The sequence below is a fragment of the Pinus tabuliformis genome, chromosome 4_2 (assembly GCF_031772625.1).
Source record: "Pinus tabuliformis cultivar Carrire ecotype Pingquan chromosome 4_2, CPIR1, whole genome shotgun sequence".
Classification (NCBI taxonomy): Eukaryota; Viridiplantae; Streptophyta; class Pinopsida; order Pinales; family Pinaceae; genus Pinus; species Pinus tabuliformis.
The window spans coordinates 275,348,147-275,355,852 of NC_142304.1; the positions used below are offsets into that span (position 1 = coordinate 275,348,147).

Consider the following 7,706-nt stretch of genomic DNA (forward strand, 5'->3'; position numbering starts at 1 on the left):
GAATAAAGTTTTGGAAAATATTTTAACTAAGACAATGGCTACAAATCTTCGAGAATGGGCTTCTAAACTTTTTAAATCCCTATGGGCTTATTGTATGACTTGGAGTAACATCATTGGCTTCTCGCCTTACCAGCTTATTTATGGTAAAAATACATTATTTCTAATTGAGCTCGAAACCAAGACTCTTAAAAATTCCTGTGAATTCAGCTTGGATATTTTAGAAGTGTAGAAACAATGCCTACAACAACTCAAGGAGTTAGATGAAATGCACCTTGTTTCTATCCAATAAACATCTATAGTTCAATAACAAAGGGCCAACTCGCATGATCATCTTAGTAAAAGAAAATCTTTTCAAAAAGGTGACTGGGTACTAGTTTATGATTCCAGGTTCCAAGACTTCCTGGGGAAGCTTAAAACAAGGTGGTTAGGCCCTTATGAGGTCAGTGAAGTATATGATAATGGAATTGTGCACCTCACTACTATCGATGACTCTAGTATTTATTTTCTTGCCAATGGTCATCGATTAGGTTTATACCACCAACCAATCGCAAGAGAGTCTTTTCTTCACAAAGTTACACATTATGCAGATCTACAGATCGTAGGCGGAGAGGGGAATTCCCCCAAATCTACGACCAGGTAAATTTATTTCCATTTTAGTACTTTTGTAAAAAAAATAAAAATTATTAGAATTTTTTGTTTATTTTGATTGCTTTTGTTGTTTGGTTGTTTTCATCCTTTTAATTATATTTGTTTTTCTTTTATACCTAGTTCTATCTTAAGTCGCAACCATTATTACCTAAGTCAAAACTGTTGTTACCCCAAATTACCATTGTTGTTACCTTTGGTACAACCGTCGTTCCCTTACTCAAATTTGAATAGGAGTATTGCTATTATGTATTTGAAAGAATTTTTTAGTAAAATAATATCTCCACCCCTATTTAAAATGATTATGATTGATTGAAGAGATTACTCTTTTTCCTCCCATCATTTGCTTTGTCATTCTAATGAGGGAAGAAGACTATGTTATTGTTTCTTTCTAATGATCTGAATGGTTATTATTCCATTCATGTTAGTTATATTTTTCAAGGATCTTTTTGGGAACAAATGTATTAATCATCATTAAAGCATTTATGGCATAACTTTTTATGGAGGCCCATTCCCATAATAATGTACATTCAATAATAAAAATAAAAATAAATGCGTTAATGACTATATTAATGTTTTATGTTATTCCATGAAACACTCCATCTTATCTCACATTAAATATCCACGACAGAGGGACTATGATGGGAGATATGTTCAAAAAACCAACCTAGGAACTAAAATAATGTGCTTAGTTAATAAAATTTTGTACCATCCACTTTCCACCATTTAAAATTATCATATATATTAAATATTTAATAGGAAAGTGGAAATACAAGTAAACCCGCGAAGGCACTGAACATGCATGCTGGCAGCAGTGCTATGCTAGGGAAAAGAAGATACAAAAAATTAGCACTATATTATTCACACTGGGAAAGGATTTTTCCATATTCATTCATCACTACTCCCATAAGTCAAGGCTAAGGACAATGAACCCAAAACTAAGGCTTTCAAGGAATGATTCAAAATTTCCTATAAAGACTAATGCCTTGATGCTATACTTTAAATATATTACCACGATTTTGGGATGTGTGACCCTTAGAAGTCGTCACATTTTTCTTATATCATTAAAATTATTATAACCTTGCTACAAAAATGGAATATCTATTCCACTAACATTAATGGAGTGTACCATTCGAATATCATTCCTTTCGATTTTGCATTTATCTATGGTCTTCAATCATTATCATGTCATTATTTTATTAATAGGTGTCAAGTCGATTAACTATCAATTGTCTCAAAAGGTACAAAGAGAGGCCGATAGGATTATTAAATTGGAATTGTTGAATTTTTCTAGAAGCGTTAATTGGTTTATGGAAAACCTTATTTTCTTGGACTGGATCATTGTGCAATTACTTTTCTTTAGATGTTTTGTTTATATCTATATTACAAAGAACACATTGAATGCCTTATTTCATTTTAGAGTAAGTTAATTACCCAAAATCAAGAAACCTCTATAGATGGCCAAGCATATACGAAGAATACATCTCATTCATATGCAATACCAAATCCATCTTTTCTTTTCTCTGAGTAAAATTTCAAAAGCATGAACTATGTGATGTCTAGTACCGAGGCACATTTTCCATTTGGTTCTGAAAAAATCACGTGCCTAATCTTCCTAACAATATTTTTCACATCTCTATATGCCTTCCGCACCAATGACACCAGTGTCTACAAGAAGAATACCTACAACAATATCTAAGGCCAATCATCCTTTTAGTGGTTGACGACACCTTTCTAACATGGCCTATTCACTCAAATTCCAATCCCTATCTACCTATATTTTCACCTCGCCATTATTATAAACCACATGTTCCATTGTGGGTAACACCAATTATGTCTAGTCATACACTAGTTTGGTCATCTTTGGTTATTATAAGTCCTTTCATGGCTCTGAGGCTGCGTCAAGGTAGTTTTCGGGGTGGTGTGACAAGAGCATCCACTTCTTGATGTCGGTGTTTATTTGGCTAGAACTCTGTCACTTACCATTTTGAATCTATTCCACCTAAAGTGAGGAACAATATCCTTCAATAGGGAACAAGTGAATTTGGTGGCAGACCATATTTCTTTGATATTGAAATCATTGGAAACATCTTCAGGTGGACTCCCGAGCCTAGGAAGTTTCGCAAAGGAAGACTTCACTTTCTCTATTCAATGGCTTTGCACCGTCAACTCGAAACCAAGGCAACTCCAATGCTCATTTTCAAGTCATAATATTAGACTAATAGTTTATTATGTCACTTGGTCACTCACTTTCGTATCTGCTATGTTTAGTTCTCTTATGTTCTATGGCGATCCATATGTCTTAGAATTCTATATATGAACATTGTTTGGTTAGAATTCCCACCAAGCATCAATGCAAGTAATTGTCAATGGCTACATAATTAAACAATTTCCATATATTTTTTGATGTCCTTTTTGGTTAAACCTCAATGGAGGAGTAATGGTTGCTAAATCCAACTGTTAAGGGGACCCACGGAGTTTTTGGGAAAGCATTTTCTCTTAACGTCTTTGTTTAACTTTTTAACTCATAACAAAATATACTTCTTTAAAACACTTCTATTAAATTTTGTAAATACAAAACTAAAATTGTAAAATAAATAAATATTCATTTATTTATTTTAATGATGTGAATAACCGTCATCATTATTAAAAAAATAAAAAACAAAAATTATATAAAACTTTAGGCTTATGATAAACGAAAATAGTTATAATGATTCACTGGTAAAATTCAGCGTAATCGATTAAATCGTCCCCTACTTAAATAGAAAGGGAATGAAGCACATATTAGAATACCACGAAATTAAATTAAAGTCGTTTTATTGTTTTGAAACCACACATTTTAGATGTAACGACAGGATAAAATAGCGCTCAATTTCAATTTTTTTCCCTTCTGAATTTAAATAACTTCTGATTTATATGAATAATTTTGTATAAATTCAACTAAAACATTTATAAACTCAGCTCAAACATCATGCGTCATACAAGTGATAAACATGTGTGAGAAGGTTCACCATCATGCAGTTATTTACTGATACGGTTCCCCTTCAAACCTTCTAGGAAGCTCTCAATGTTTATATCCGAAGATCCTCCGCTTCGCACCGCAGTCCTCGCATTGTCTCTTAGAGCCTCGACATTTTTCTTTACCTCCTTCTCTTAGTCACTGAACAATTTTCTGATAGTTCTGGATATCTCTTTCTTTAGTATCAGTCCTTTCCCACCACTCAATCTGTATCCAATTTTCCATTCATCGACCATGAGCTTGCTGTTGGTGAATTGATCCGCCCAAAATGGAAGCCCTACCATGGGAACTCCACCAGCTATGCTTTCAAGCATTGAGTTCCATCCACAATGAGGAACGAATCCCGCAACGATGGGATGGGATAACACTTGCAGTTGATTGCACCATGGAACAATGAGCCCCTGCCCTTTTATCTCATCCAGAAAACCGTGGGGTAAGTTGTCTGAGACTGTTGAAGAGACTATGTCTGGATGAAGAGCCCAGAGGAACAACTGCCCGCTGTCCTTCAAAACCATTGCTATTTCCTCCAGCTGAGCTTTAGTCAATTAGGGTTTGCATCCAGCCACTCGGAACAGTCACATTCTGTCCAAATGCTCGTTCCAACTCTCATGTCCTTGGAATGTTCACCGTTCAAAAAACCAGAGGGAAGCAACGGACCAACATGCAGTACCTGAGGGTTCAAATTCACTTCCTTTCTTTTGAGATCGTCAAAAGAATTGCCAAGAACAAACTGCGCACAGAACAAACCACAACAGTGAGCAGAACCCATTAGATAATTTCAGGGTATCCAGCGAAGAGTGAACCCAATTAGAATTATGGGTATCCATACCAGTTTAAGGAAGAAACTATTGGTAAGAATCGATATATTGAGTTGGAATCAACCCGAGAGCCAAACAGCCAAAACTTCTGGTGAAATCCTGAGCCTTCTGACTGCCAGAACCCGCGTGTAGGTGAAACAATACCCCTGCAGTCCAAAAACATGAATTCAGTTACCATGTGTAGAAAGAAATAGAGAGAGAAAAAAAAAAATTTAACAACTCTTATCTAGAGAACAAAAACGCATGTGTTTATGACAATTTGAAGGAAAATAAACACCTATCGGGTAATGGCCTGCAGATCGAGCCGAGATGTCTATCGTAGGAGAAGATGGAAGCTGGCATAGGTTGAGGGGCCAGTGTAGAACCCCTCGAACAACAACAAAATTCTGTTAAGTCAGATGGGTCTCGGCGGAATATAGTGAGCTCAACGTAAATGAAAAACTGCGCCGAGAACAAACTACACCAGCGAGCAGAACACATTAGAGAAATCAGGGAAGGGAAGTCAAATTTTGAAAAGCTCTTTACAGAGCTTCAAACCCCAGCTTTGGGGGTTTGGGGATTAAGTCTAAAGAGTTGGCGGCCGGTAGTTTTAATGGGTGTATGAGGTATATAATTTAATACTAATTAATGCTTGTCAAAAGTCAGGAAGAAGAACAGTGCTTGCCAAAACTTAGGAAGAAGAACAGCAACAACAATTGGCAAACCAAAGAAGCGGAAAAAGCAGTAAAAATATCTTCAAGAGTAACATAAAAGAATGGGAAAAAGCAGTAAAAATATCTTGCCATGTTGGAAAAAGCAGTGACACTTCAAATCAACGGTTGAAAGTGTCTGACCTGATCAAACGGAGTAGGATAAAAGTGTTGACGAAAAAGTTAATGCATAGGAAGGCCTATCAGCCTAATTATTATAAAAAAATATTGTATAGTTCAGAAGTGATCTCTTGATTTAATGATTGATTTTTCAGCAACAACTAAATCAATAAATCACATGGTAAGTCATATATAAGTACACTTTTTTATTCTCGATATTTGAAATGACCACATTGTTGACCTCTCCTCTCTATTAAAATTAATGTAATTACTAGCCAAGGACTACCACTAAAATTAATCGAGGGTGGGTGAAGGTACAATGTCGTGATGCTATCAATTTCCCTTGTTACTTCTGCATGTTGTGCCATTATTCTCGAGTTGTTACTACATTTATGATTAGGAAAGCCTAAAATCTAGAATAACCAACTTTAGAAATTCATAGAAGTTTGTAGCCATTTTCACCAACAAAAGCAAGTTGTAGACACAAGCATGGGGGTTAATTGATTAGATACGAACTAAGCCATCTGCGAGCCATAGATGAAGTGCACAACATTTTGAACTAGGTAGAATGGGTGCAGTATTTCAGAAAAATTTAAGGTTTCGACAAAGAAGTTGCATTAGAATTCATGAAAATCTTGAACAATGGAATGACAATGGTAAAGAATTTACAAGTTCAAGTAGATGAAGAAGCTATAGCTGAGGTTACAGGGATAACAAAAACAAGTGAAAGATGGTATGAGACACATACTTCGCTCCAAAATGCAACTTTGTTGTTTCTAGACAATGGAGACTAATTGGTAAGAAAAGGGAAGGGGTATAATCCCAACTCGTTTTCAAAACCTTGGATGGAGCTGGTAGAGTCAAAAGATATATCACATGTGATGGAAGATACAATGTGGTTAGAGATAGCCACCTTAAGATATTGGCATATTTGCGACATAAGGTATCTTTGAATATTCCCTTTTTCTTAAAATTTATGTTGCATGAAACATTGCTTAGTGTTAGAAAGGCTAAAGAACCCTCTGCAATCGTAACCCATCATGGATTGATAAAATTATAAGTTATATGTATCTTACAACAAACTCAATAGACTTGGGAAAATTTGATTGGGGGAATTGAAGAACATGTGAGTGAACCAAATAATGATGATGAAACCCTTCTAGACAGTGCTCCAGAAAAACTCGAAGTTGTTAGAAGTGGTGAAAATCCTAAAATTGGAACTGCTAGTGAGAACCATGAAACCAGATTTAGTAAGGGAAATCTTGAATTTATAATTGGAAGTAGAAATGTCGAGGAGGAAGAGAGTTTTGAAATTGATGCAGGACAAGATTATGAGGATAATTTGATTGATATGTTGACGTCGGAGCAATGGAATTCCCCTCTAAATAGAGAAGAAGTGGGGAAAGAAAACCCCGTGGTATTAGAATAGAATACCTCAGTTGTATAAGGAACTACCCAATTTGACACTCTTTAGGCTGAACATGCTGAAAAATGAAACAAGAAAGTCTCAATTTGATTTTGCCTTGGTCAAATTGAGAAAATTCGAATTCCACATCAACAGACAACTTGGATGTAGTTAACTTGTGTGACATGGCTTGTGTCACTTAGTTTACTCAGTAAATTCTAGTTAGAGGAGTTAGAGTTCAATTAAGCATGTGTGATTTCTAATTTGTAGCAACCAAGGTTAGTTTTTTTTTTTTTTTTTTTTTTTTTTTTGTTTTTGTTTAAGTTAAACTAGTTCTAACTGTTGGAGGAACTAGTGGAAGGTCAGTTGTGCAGTGGGACTTCAGTCTAACTTAGTGATCATCTAGTTAAATGATTAATCAACCCAAAATAGCTAGTACATGTAGAGAATTCGAGTTCCCCAGCTATGGTGGAGATTCCAAGGAAGTGTAACATCAATTGTAGACTAGTCTTGACTATACATGTGTTTCATGCAGTCAGATGATCAACCTTGGGAATTTCACACTCATTTTGGAGTAAATTCCTAAATAATAGGGTCTTAATTTGTTCAAGAATTGTGCAAGGAAATAGGGGCTCAAGAAGAGGAAAAAAAATTGACTTAGTCTGGGTCAGAGCTTCTCAATGAGCAGAGAGATAGGTTATTCACTTGTAGGCTGAGCTTAGATTGAGCTAGCAATTGTAATACATCTCTATTCATCAGATTGCAAGCAGGAAAAGGGGTTTTAGCAGATTTGATTCCCCTGGAAAAATATTATGTGCATGTGTGTCATTTCTCATTGCATTTTTGTGATTGATGTTCTAAATTGTGAATTGAATTCCATAGAGAAGTAGAGTAGGTCTTTGTCTTATGAATTTTCTTAAAATCTCACGAGAAATTGCAAATATACATAATAATTTATACATAGTATTAGATCAGGATTCACATTAGAACAAGAATTTTGAAGTTGTTTC

General features: G+C 35.3%; 1 pseudogene; it reads right to left on the bottom strand.

Annotated features, from left to right (window-relative positions):
• Nucleotides 1–3,798: 3,798 nt before the first annotated feature.
• LOC149169052 (UDP-glycosyltransferase 86A1 pseudogene) lies at nucleotides 3,799–4,179 on the bottom strand (annotated as a pseudogene).
• Between the last annotated feature and the right edge of the window lie 3,527 nt (nucleotides 4,180–7,706).